This window comes from Ovis aries, chromosome 6 (genome assembly GCF_016772045.2).
Source record: "Ovis aries strain OAR_USU_Benz2616 breed Rambouillet chromosome 6, ARS-UI_Ramb_v3.0, whole genome shotgun sequence".
Classification (NCBI taxonomy): domain Eukaryota; kingdom Metazoa; phylum Chordata; class Mammalia; order Artiodactyla; family Bovidae; genus Ovis; species Ovis aries.
Window position 1 is genome coordinate 104,274,422 of NC_056059.1, and position 12,907 is coordinate 104,287,328.

General features: G+C 44.0%; 1 protein-coding gene across 5 annotated transcripts in view; it reads left to right on the forward strand.

The window, feature by feature from the left end:
- Positions 1–12,907, forward strand: part of EVC2 (EvC ciliary complex subunit 2) — a 163,413-nt gene that overhangs the window by 67,525 nt on the left and 82,981 nt on the right. The gene's annotated exons all lie outside the window — the stretch shown is intronic.

The following is a 12,907-nucleotide window of genomic DNA, read 5'->3' on the forward strand; positions in this document are numbered from 1 at the left end:
CTGGGCTCCCGTTAGGCCCTTGCCCCGTGGTTCTGTGATATTCAGGCTGTGTCTGTTTCCACATTAGACCCCCGAGCCCTCGGGAGGAACCAGTCTGGTGGCACTAGATAAGCATCAGCAATCGTCTTGTGAATGAATGAGTGGCTAAAATTTGTGCTGGGTGTGAAGGGTCATCGGGACACTATTAGAAGGTGAATGGGCTTCTGACAAGATAGCCCAAGTCTAGGCTGTTTCTAGGTTTCTGGAAGGATCGAGTTCACCCAGAGCATCAAATGACTAAGCATCTTGCTACCCAGGCCAACTGAATTGGAAGCAGCCCTGTCCTCATGCCTGTGCTTTACCACGAGGTCCCATAAGGACCCAACAAGCCAGAGAGGGATTTTCATAGCCTGGCAGGCTACAGTGAGGCTGCTGCCAAGCAGAGCAGCGGCAACACCAGTCTGGTTGTCATGGTGACCGTCACTCGTCTCCCCAGCTAGGTGACAGTTTGTTGGAGAATGTGTGTCCAGCAAGCTCCTCTCAGCAAGTGTTTACCAAGCTCCCACTGAGTGCTTGGCACCAAGCTGAATGAGGTGCTGGAGAGGAAGCCAAGCCAAGGGAGGACCCAAGATGCAGCCATCCACAGGGTGAATCATCTCACACAGATAAATGCAGCACAAGGAGAAGGCGCGGGCTGGGAAGATCATTGAATTGCACCCTCCACCCCATCCCCGCCACAGTGTCTCTGCTGTGTGCAGGTAGTTATAAATGGTCCATTTAACCTGGGCTTCCCTGGTGGCTCAGATGGTAAAGAATCCACCTGCAGTGGGGGAGACCTGGGTTTGATCCCTGGGTTGGGAAGATCTCCTGGAGAAAGGAAAGGCTACCCACTCCAGTATTCTGGCTTGGAGAATTCCATGGACAGAGGAGCCTGGCAGGCTATATAGTCCGTGGGGTCACAGAGTCAGGCACTACTGAGCGACTATCACACTTCACTAACCTCCGCAAGTGTGATGGGTATGCTCTCTGACTCAGCATCTCACTTTCTCCACCCGACTCCTTCCAGACCACGAGGTTCATGCATCCTCTTAGGAATTTCTTAGCCATAGAAGGAATCATCTCAACAATTGGGCGTGTCTGAGGGGTCAGTAAGGAACTCCCGTCTCCCGCCACCTTGAGTTCCGAACCAGTTGGGAAATAAGACATACCTCAGGCATGTTGTCCAGCCGAGCCACAAAAGTCACCCTTTTTTTACTTAGAAAACCTAGGCTGGAGGATGTGGCTTTTAGCTGGAGGCATAACCAGCCCCGCATTTGGACTCTCTCCACAACTGACTTCAGGGGATTCCTGCTCCAGTTCTCCTTCACTTCCCATGTGGATGGATCACAGACAGAGGCAAGACACGCACGGCCCCTCCCCAGCACCAGCCATTTCCATCAGTCAGCTTCAGTGATGGAACTTTGTGCATTCTGGCTGGTAGGGCCAGCTGCGCTGGATGTGGTGGTGCTTCTCACAGACTCTTGGGGTCCTGTCCCGGGTCACCGTCTGCACATCACCATCCACAATGGTCTGGCACCAGCCTCAGAGAGCGGCCAGAAAAGGGGGTGTCAGAAGCAACCCAGAAACTCATTCTGTTCCACAGAGATACATCATCCCAGACTCTGATAATACCCATGTTTGCTTTTTTTCCCCCCTGTTTCTTTACTTGAATTTTTGAACAGTCACTAATGAACATGGCACAGAATTAGAATGACAGAAAAGGCCATACTGTGAAAACCAAAGTATCGTCTCATTGCCTGCATGGTGTTGTCATCCCCAAAGGCAAAGGCAATGTCATGTACCCTTTAGAGATGGTCTATGACTGTATGGATATTTACACAGACACGCCTTTATTAAAATGCAAAATGATCACATACTTTACCCACTGTTTTGCTCCCTTTCCTCTTACTTTGCAGCAATCTTGGAGAGTGTTGATTATACCTGCAGAACAACACTGCTCTTTTAAGTGGGACATAGTTTTCCAGTAATAGTAATGACAACTGAATTTTTAAAGAATTTAATGTGAGTGAAACACAGACCTGGTTGTTTTATTGACATGGACATATTTAATATTTACTCTTCAGAGTAGCCTCTGAGCTGAGTACGGTTTACAGATGAGGAAACTAAAGCACAGAGGGTTTAAGTCGCTTGCCCAGGGTCTCAAGGCAAGTAGGAGCTGCGGTCAGGATGTGGGTTCAGAGCTCGTGGTCTTAACCACTGTACCTCCCAGCCACCCACTAAAGAATATGTGGTTGGATTCTACCACGTTTCCTCTTGGTCAGCACTGCAGTGCTTGTCTGGTCACAGACGTGCAAGGCCACCTGTAGTGTGACTTTTTCAAAGTCAAATTGCTGCATTAGTGAGCATTTTTAAAAGTATAGCTATTGTCCAGTTGCTCACCATAGAGGCTGGACCAGTTTGCCATCCCCAGTGTTTGACAGCACAACCTAGTCATAGTCAGTGTTAGTCACTCAATTGTGTCCAACTCTTTTCGACCCCGTGGACTGTAGCCCACCAGGCCCCTCCGTCCATGGAATTCTCTAGGCAAGAATACTGGAATGGGTTGCCATTCCTTTCTCTAGGGGATCGTTCCAACCCAGGGATTGAACCTAGGTCTCCCACATTGCAGGCAGATTCTTTACCATCCGAGCTACCAGGGAAGTTCTAACCTAGTCAGAGGGGCAGTTGATCTTTGTACCTGTGCTGATCTAATAGGAAACCATGGCACTTCCTGGGAGCTTTAATTCTGCCCTTTCCTTATATAGTGTAAGGTCAGACAACTCTTCCTATGTTGAAGGTGTAGTCGTGTTTCCTTGTCTGGTTAGTAGAGGAAGTAGCTTGGGCATAGCACTGAGCTGCTTGAGTTGCAGCGCTCTTCCCAACTCTTGGCTCCTTCACTTAATCATTTGATAGCCTTGATCAAAGCCCTGTGTGTCAGTTTCTTCATCTGAGCATGAGGATGGATGGTGATGATGCCCACGCCATGGGAGGTAAGCATTTAATGAACTCACCGTCACCCAGACCTGAGAGTGCCTGGCTCATAGTAAGTGATTCATATCTTTCCAGTCACTTTAGCTCTTGGCTGTGTTCTGCCCACTGAATCTTATGGTTTCTTTCTATGGCACAGATTCATAGGTTTTGCAGAAATGGACACAAGTTTCCTGGTGACTCCCAACTCCTTATTCATTCCTCTGTCCACGTGTGCCTTGCAGTTGTTCAGTCTACATTAGGTGGCAAGGGGCTGGAAATGCAAGGGTGAGCCTAAGAGGCAGGGTGCTGGCCCCTGGGGCTTATAGTCTAGTGAGGAAGACAGGCATTCATCAGAGAATCACATGGGAAATATGTGATTCCACACCATGCTAGGCTTCTCTGGTGGCTCAGATAGTAAAGAGCCTGCTTGCAATGCAGGAGACCTGGGTTCGATCCCTGGATCAGGAAGATCCCCTGGAGAAGGAAATGGCAACCCACTTCAGTATTCTTGCCTGGAGAACTCCATGAACAGGGGAGCCTGGCAGTCTACAGTCCATGGGGTCACAAAGACTTGGACATGACTGAGCGACTAACACACACACACACACGGGGCTAGGCACCATGAAACTTCATCTTGTCTTTAGCACGTGTCTGCCCTATAACCAGCACCAGTCTCGAGATGTGGAAAAGTCATCCCAAGTGCTCAGTAAATGTTGCTACATGAGTGAATAAGAATGTGATTAGTACTGTGATTGCATCCAGTGCTCGTAAAGTGAAAAGTCATAAACTCTGTGCAAGGCTGAGGATAAAGAGCCTAGAGGTTTGTTCACCTCCTAAAACTGTGGTGCTTGAGCTCATGAGGGGTTGAATGTTCCCTGAGGCTCCCAGAATCAGGCACCTTGGAGGTGGTCCTCATGAAATGTCAGGATGTGGTAAAGATTAAATGAGCCACAAAGGCAGGTTTTATTTGTATGCATCGATGGGTGGGAAAATAAGCTTTTCTTGGTTATGTAAGAGCACATCCTTGTACACTAGTGAAAAGACAAATGTGGCATGAAAATTGTTTGCACAAATTGCGGATCATCTGTTAGCTAACTTCAAGTATAAAGTGACTTTTACTTTCCTGGGAAAACAGGATCTTAGAGTCTGGATGCTGCGGAGGATCTTAGAGGCCTAAATTCTTGGCCAGAGAAGAAGTATTGTTACCAAAAGTTGGGTCCAGCTATTCACCATTTGAAAGCTGATACTTCAGAGGCACAGTTGGTGGAAAGTTTCATTTATCTTGCAGGTGGGCAACAGAAGGAGAAGACATTCTCATGTCCAAAGACCAAATTCCCACTGCCAGTCAGAGGGCATGAGTTTTTAAAGGGAATTTTCAGGGGAGTATACGTGGAGGGAGGGGGCAACATGTAGAAACAGCACCATCAGCTGACAGTCATCTGGAAATTGGTCATGATTAGTGGTCTCATCAGTGGTCGTCTTGATGGTTTTGAGCGCAGTTAATCTTCAGTTCTGGGATCAATTTGCTCCCATTTATTTATCTTGATCCAGATTTCTGGTCTCCAGAGCTGTGACCCAAGACATTTCTGTTGTCCTGAGCCTGCCTGGTTCCTAAGATTCTGTTATACCCGCTCCAGGAAATCAGAGAGTCATGCGTGTCAGTTTGGGCAGCTTGTAGTTCTCAAAAGGCCTTTCTCATCTTTAACCAGGAATTCTCATCTGGGGTCCCATGGGAGGAAACAAACAGCCCAGGGAATTGTGGGCGTCATCTCGACATGGCCTCTCCTCAGGGCCCCTCACCTGTCCCTTCCAGAGCTCTCCCCCATGTCCATCTCAGCTTCACTGCCTGAGTTCTGGCCATTGGCACGTTTTCACTGGCGACCTGCACTCAACCTCACATCCAGGGCCTTCGGTCCATTCTTTTCAGTGACCCTGACTTCACTGGCCTCTCATTGCTCTTGGTAAAACCCTGTCGTATACCCATGACTGGAGATAGTTGGTATGCACGTGGTCACCATCCCCAGATACCTCTGAGGTCACCAGGAAGACGGCAGAACCTGGAACGATGGAAACTTTAGGAAGGTGGCTCTCAGAGGGTTACAAAGAGGACCTTTCTGACTGAGCTCTCCCGCAATGGACAGATGCCTGGAGGAGCATTTAGCGCCCCTCCCGTGTGTGGGCAGAGTGGAGGCTGGGGAACTCCAGTGGGAAAAGCATTGAGGAAACCTGGGCATTGGTTGGAATGATGACTTAGCTGAAATCCAAGGTTGATCTCGTTTCTAAAGCCATCTTTAAACGTTCCGTCTTACAGTTCCTTTCCTGTCACCGTCATCTAGTCTCCAGGTACAGCAAAATCTAATTTTCCAAATAAGAATTCATATGCAGTCCACCTGTGTATCTATCACTCGTCTCTCTGCCTCTCTCTCTCTCTATCTGCTTACGTTCTCTTCACATTTTCTTCTTTGCCGTAAAGAAAGATGCCAAGGAAGACTCTGACGGTCATTACCATAGCAACAACAATGTGAAGTAACATTTTCCAGCATCTGTTTTGTGCCGGGTGCTGGCTCAGGACTTTGAGCACGTCAGTGTGAGGCAGTGGGGCAGAGCGCAGAGCCTGGACTCTGGTCGCATGGCATGGCTTCAGATCTCACTTCTGCCACCGGATAATGATGTGACTTTCAACAAGATGGTTTAAGTTTTCTGCATCTCAATTTCTTCACCTACCTTACAAGGTCATCATGGGGATTAAATGGTTTGATATCCGTCAAGCTATTAAAACAAAGCCTGTGCATGAAAGGCACTATTAATCATCTCAATGATCTTCATTAAAAAATATGTTATTGAAATATAGTTGTTAATTTACAATGTTGTGTTAATTTCTGCTGTATAGCAAAGCAATTTATATATACGTATACATGTATACACATTCTTTTTCATATTCTTTTCTATTATGGTTTATTACAGGACATTGAATAGAATTCCCCGTGCTATACAGTAGGACCTTGTTGTTTATCCCTCCTATATATAATAATTTGGGCTTCTCAGGTGATGCTAGTGGTAAAGAATCTGCCTGCCAATTCGGGAGATGCGGTTCAATCCCTGAATCAGGAAGATCCCCTGGAGGAGGGCATGGTAACCCACTCTAGTATTCTCACCTGGGGAATCCCCTGGACATAGGAGCCTGGTAGACTACAGTCCATGGGGTCACAAAGAGTTTGACTTGACTGAAGCGACTTAGCATGCATATATAATAATTTGGCTTCCCCTGTGGCTCAGTGGTAAAGAATCTGCCTGCCAAGCAGGAGACACGCAGGAGATGTGTCCACTCAGTCCATGGAGTCCCAAAGAGTCAGACACAGCTTAGTGTAAACAACAAACAGCGACATATAATAATCTGCATCTGCTAGTCCCAGTGTAAACAAACAGCGACATATAATAATCTGCATCTGCTAGTCCCAGTCCTTCCCCCAACACTCCTCTCCCTTGACAACCACAAGTCTGCTCACTATGTCTGTGATAGATAAGGTCATTTGTGTCTCAGTGACCTTCATTTGACAGGGGTGATAATTTTCTCATTAACCAACTGGGAAACCAGGCTCAGAGACATAAAGTAACTCACCTGAATGACCCAGGGCTTAACAGGGGGAGGGAGAAGCTGAGATTGGAAGCTAAATTGGTGTGACTCCCAGGCTTATGATGTTTGCAGACATAATGAAACATCATCTCCTGAGAAACAGGCAAGTGGAGAGAGGAACCCTCCCTTCTCTTTTTTGTATCTTCCGGAGCTGTCCTGTTGGGGTCTGGCCAACGAGAGGAGGTAGGAATGGGGAGTGGGCAGCAGGTAGTGATATGGAAATGCCAGGATGAAAAGATGAACCTCTGTCTACATTTGTGCTTCCTTTGAGGAGCAGCTCAAGGCTGGAGAGAGGGACCAGTGTGACTTCTAAACCAAGAGATCTTTAAGAGGAAAAGGTCAAGGACAAGGACACAGGCTGCTGACCTTGAATCTGATCATAATCTATTTGAGTTTATACCAAACTGAAAAACTTAGTGAGTGAGTGTAAGTGAGTGAATGTGAGTGTGAATGAGTGAGTGTGAGAGTGAGTGTGAGTGAGTTAGTGAAAGTTGCTCAGTCACGTCTGACTCTTTGCAACCTTATGGACTGTAGCCCACCAGGCTCCTCTGTCCATGGGATTTCTCAAGCAAGCATACCAGAATGGGTTGCCGTTCCCTCCTCCAAGGGATCTTCCCAACTCAGGGATTGAACCTGCGTTACAGGTGGGTTCTTTACTATCTGAGCCACCAGACTTAAGGTTTATCATAACTACCCAGTATTTCACTCACACACAGTGTTTACTTATTTAACCTGCCATTACAATTTTGCAGCGAGGACACCAAGGGGGTCTTTCCCCCTAAATATCCATTGTCCAGGCCCTCAAATCCACTGGATATAAATATGATTTATAGTCCCTGCATAGAATCTTGCTACAGTAAAATGCCATGGAAACTGGCTCCTATGAGGAAAATTTCAGTGTCGCTAATAGCGACTGAACTGAACTGAATACTCACTTGGTTTTCATGGATCTATTATGCTTATTATGCTTACACCAGCCAACTTGAAGACACTGGATTTATACTGTAAAAAATGGCCTTGGCCATTTCATTTTCCTTCTGAATGAATTACCTTCCATGTTAATGAGTCCTCTTTCTCATTCAGAGCATTTCCTGCATCAAATCTTATCCTGATTTCGTCCTGACACCTTACTTGCCATTTGGTGAGAACTTGATTAATTTTTATATGAAATAATAAGGAAAAAGACACTCATGTTATTTTCTCTCTTTTATCATCAGTAGCTATTCAAAGTATTTATCTGTTCTTGGATAATTTCAGCTGTTCCATTTCTTAGAAGGATGTTATCATAGACAAGCCTATTCATACATTTTAAGGGCTTATATTTATGAAGTGCTTCCTCTGTGCTGGTCGTTGTTCTAAGTTCCATGTGAAGTCATTCATTTTTAAGAGGGCTATCACTTGTTCAGGGTGTGTGTGTAGCAAAATTGGCCTGAGCAAATACCTCCCCCTCTAAAGTACAGTGACAAGATGACATTTCTGTGACCTGAACAAAGGAAACGTCCCTAGGAATTGCGTGTGTGTGCTCAGTTATGTCCGCCTCTTCGCAACCCCATGAACTATAGCCCGCCAGGCTCCTCTGTCTGTAGAATTTTCCAGGCAAGAATACTGGAGTGTTGCCATTTTCTACTCCAGGGGATTGTCCTAACCCAGGTATCGAACTCTAGTCTCTTGTGTCTCCTGTGCTAGCAGGCAGATTTTTTTACTACTGCGCCACCTGGGAATCCCAAATGAATGTTCCCTAGGAAAACAGGTTTAAACCTTGCCAACTCTGCCAACTTTGTGAAGTAGTAGAGAATTTTAAGAATCTCAGTCCAGCCTGTGTAACTTAAAATGTCTTTGTTTCCTGGAGGCATTAGAGAATTTGTGGGAGAGGGTTGGAAAAATATGTGTATTTCACTGTCTAAATAATTGTAAGTGCCATAGTGGGTGATGGGAATTTCACAAGTGGACCCAATCCGATATGCCAACGATACATTCTTAACATGCATTTTGTTCTTCTGTGCCATTTGGGAAATTAACAGATGATCGCTTCATTAATTGCATGCTATTTTAATTGGTTTAAAGGGACATTTTTCTTTCTTTTGTGGCTTTGGAACACCCTGACAGCTCTTATTGTTGTGCTTCTGAGCATTTATCCATGGTGATTAACATCAATACTATTAAAACAGAAAGTGCCTGTGAACCTGCGTTCCCAGGCAGTCAGAAAGGGTGAGGTGTGAGGACCTACTCTCTTCTGAAGCCAGCTTTCCGGGAGAGAGAATAGTAAAGAATAAGGAAATTACTGCATATAGAAGTGACAAAATGCCATACTCCGTGCATTTTCTATTTCTTATGTCTTTTAACCCTGAACAAAAACCTATGAAGACGGTCCCCGTGAGGTGATGGGGAAACTAAGCTCTTTACCCAGCTTGTTTAAGCTCGGAAGTGGTTTAACAGCAAAGAATATAGGGACATGTCCTCCCTCCTGTTCATTTCAGTCTTCATGTCCCTAGGAAAGCACTTGCAGTTTATCCAACAGGCAGCCACACATACAAGTTTATAAATGAATGAATGATGGATGTATGGCGTGAATCAGCTAAGGTGAATGAGTTTCATATCCAGCTGTATCAAATGACCACAAGCTTGGTGGCTTAAAATAACACAAATGTATTGAGTTGGTCAAAATGTTTCTGTAGGCTATTACAGAAAACTCGAACAAACTTTTTGGCCAACCCAATATTATAATTCTGGAGGTCAAAGTCCAATATGGGCCTCCTTCGGAAATATCAGGGGCTTCCCTGGTGGCCCAGATGGTAAATAATCTGCCTGCAATGCAGGAGACCCAGGTTCGACCCCTGGGCCAAGAAGATCCCCTGGAGAAGGGAATGGCTACCCACTCTAGTATTCTTGCCTGGACAATTCCATGGACAAGGGATCCTGGTGGGCTACAGTCCATGGGATTGCAAGGAGCCGGAAATGACTGAGCGACTTAACACGTTCATTTTCCCTTTTCAGAAAATATCAAGGTGTCAGCTGTAGGGAGAATCCATTTCCTTGGCTTTTCTAGCTTCTTGGAGCTGCTCACATTCCTGCCTTGTGGCCCCTTTGTTCATCTTCAAAGCTGACTATCTCATCACTTCTGCCTCTGTGTCTTTCATCACCTCTCCCTCTGATTCCCACCTCTCCTCTGCCTCCCTCTTCCACTTCTAAAAGACCTTGTTATCAATTTCTGTTGTCAGGTGGGCTGATTAAACAGCCTGAATTCCATCTGCAACCTTTACCGTATCACCTAACAGATTCATAGCTTCTGGGAATTAGGACGTGAACATCTTTGGGGGTGACACTGTTTGTCTATCACACAAAGCTTCATTAAAGGTGTGAAATCTATCTTGCCTGTCTCAGTAGAGAAGTAATTTTTTTTTGAACCTGTGAACCATGGTTTGTTTGGTTCCTTGGATATTTAACCATGCACACATCACCTGGAGGCATCTCTTTGCTTCTTCCTTGCTTTGTAACCTGCAAAGCACTCTCTGCCCATGCCGTGTTCAGTAAATACCTGTTGAAGAACTGAAAGAATGAAATGGACGAGCTTTTGTTTAAAATTAGGTTGATTTGGTCTAAAGGACATGAGAACCATTTTGATCTAAAATGGTAAAATTTGAGCATTAGAAAGAGTGGCTGGACTCTTAAGACTTCCATAGGCCACACTCCACCCCTTCTGTGTAGCTCAAGGATGGAGCACAGCATTCATGTCCTCTGAGTGCAGAGTTAGACATTCTTCTGTGGGTGCCCTTGTCTCAGGTCACACTGCAGCCTACACCTATCTTTGAGGTGCTTTCTCTCCAAGTCACATAGCACCGGTGCAAGGAAATTCAGTCCACATCAGGCAAGTGTGGGAGCTTTCTTAACTTAAATGCTTCATACCCCACAGTTGCCAGCATCTTCTGTAGGAACTCACAGGCATAGCTTCCAGTGTTCCACAAGGGACTTGCATAGGTCCAAGAATGACCTTATTCAGGGAAGTTCAGAGGATGCTTCCCTATTCAGAATGTATGGTTCATTTACAAGTCCTCCCATCCAGAAGTAATTTATCAATCAGGCATCATTTTTATAATAAGCCATGTCACCTAGTATCACATTTGATGTTCTTACCCTTCTGAGGTTTTCGGGTAGAAGTTAGCCAAAGCTCAGGTTCTCAGGGAGTTGGGGAAAGTTTTATTAATCTTTTGCTCTCATACCAAAACAAACAAGCAAATAAACCAATGAATAGACTCCCAACTCATTTGTCACCATTGGAGGTTGCTATGACACCAACTCTTTAATTAGCAAAGACTCAAACATCTATCCTAATTATGAGCTTTATGTCAGAGTAACTGCATTGTTGAGGAGAAAGTCCTTCTTTTTGAAGAATTACAGCTTAAAAAATATAGAAGAAATAATAGAATAAGAAACTAATATTTTTCCAACCCCTAATGATATCATGGATCTAGCTAACAATTATAATGCATACTGAAACCATTAGGTGAAAGGTTAATAGGGAATTTCCTGGTATAGGGATCTTGCTGGCACCACTCAAACCTGTGACCCATCTTTGTATTTTGTAGAGTCATGCACCCATAGTACGACTCTACAGGAAGCACATGTTACCACCACTAATGGTACTTTTTCAAAAACAAATTGAATCTGACTCCAATCAAGACCTTAGATCTAACTAGTAGTTTGTGGAAAAACGGAGGCCAGAAAAACCATGACACCCTTGGAAGCAATCAGCCAATTCCAGAATGTTGGAGATTCTGCAGGATAAATGACCTGGTTTTCCCAACAAATCAGTGGCATGCAAAGGAAAATGGAAGGGTAGAGTGATATAGTCTAAAGTGGACTTAGGCAACATTGTCGGATTTTGTTTGGTTCTTGAATTAGACTGTCCACTGTAATTTTTTGGGACACTTGAGGCAGTTAAAATAGTGACTGATATGAATTATTGGAATTATTGTTAGCATTTCAAATATGATAGGGTTAAATGATATTTAATATGATAATGATATCAAGATTTGGTAAAACTGATAAACATAAACATATATACATATATAGACATACATTTGCACTTATGTGTGTGTATATACATGTACATTCACTTTTGTGTGTGTGTGTGTGTGTGTGTGTATGTGTGTGTGTGCTTAGTCATTTCTGACTCTTTGCAACCCCATGGACTGTAGCCTGCCAGGCTCCTCTGTCCGTAGAACTTTCCAGGCAAGAATACTCCAGTGGGTTGCCATTTCCTTTTCCGCAGGCTCTTCCAGACCCCAGGACTAAACCCGTGTCTTCTATGTCTTCTACACTGGCAGGTGAATTCTTTACCACTGTGCCACCTGGGAAGCCCGTATACATGTATATAAACATTATATGTAGACACACATATATTCCTGATAGTTAATGATGCATACTGAGGAAATCCAAAGTAAAATGAAATATCCTGGTTTGCTTTGAATAGAGTAGCTAAAACATGATTGGTAAATATTGACAGTTTTCAAAGCTGAGTAATGATTGCATTGGGAGTCCTACTATTCTACTTTAAAATGCTTAAAAATGTCCACAGTAAAGTGTTCTTAAGACTTATATTTTACAGTCAGATGCCATTTTCTATCAAATTGGTAAAAATGGTTAAGTAGAGGGACAGGTGAAATAAGGACCTACTGCATTGATGGGAAGCTTTTCTGCAAAGTGGTTTTAGCATGATGTCCTAGGAGACTTAAAAATATTGGTCACATCTGACCCACATTTGACACTCTTTGTGAAAATAATACCAAAGAGATCGTTGTGAATACCAAAAAAACTCTTTACAAAGGATGTTTACTTCAGATTATTTTAGATTTTGAATTTTTCAAGTAACCCAAATGTGCACCACCAGAAGAACGAGTCATTGAATCATGGCACACCGCATCGTGAGATATTTTTCAACCATTATAAAAGAAACTTTTGCAGCTTTTAAATACCATTTGAAGATGCCTGCTATAGTAGTAATTGAAAAAAGGACAAAATTGTACTTGGATCTATGTACCTAAAATATGTGCAGGGAAAAAAAAACTGGAAGCAAATACAAGAAAATGCTTTCGTTGGTTCTGATTGGGTGGTAGACCTACAGTCAATGAAGTCTTTTTTGGTGTTTTTATTATTTTCCAGATTTTTCTATTGTGAACATAAATTAATTTTGTCCTTTGTATTTTTTAATAGCTTTATGGAGGTATAGCTGAGATACCATAAAATTCAGCCACATTGAAGACAGGTTGATGTATATGTGTGTCTTTA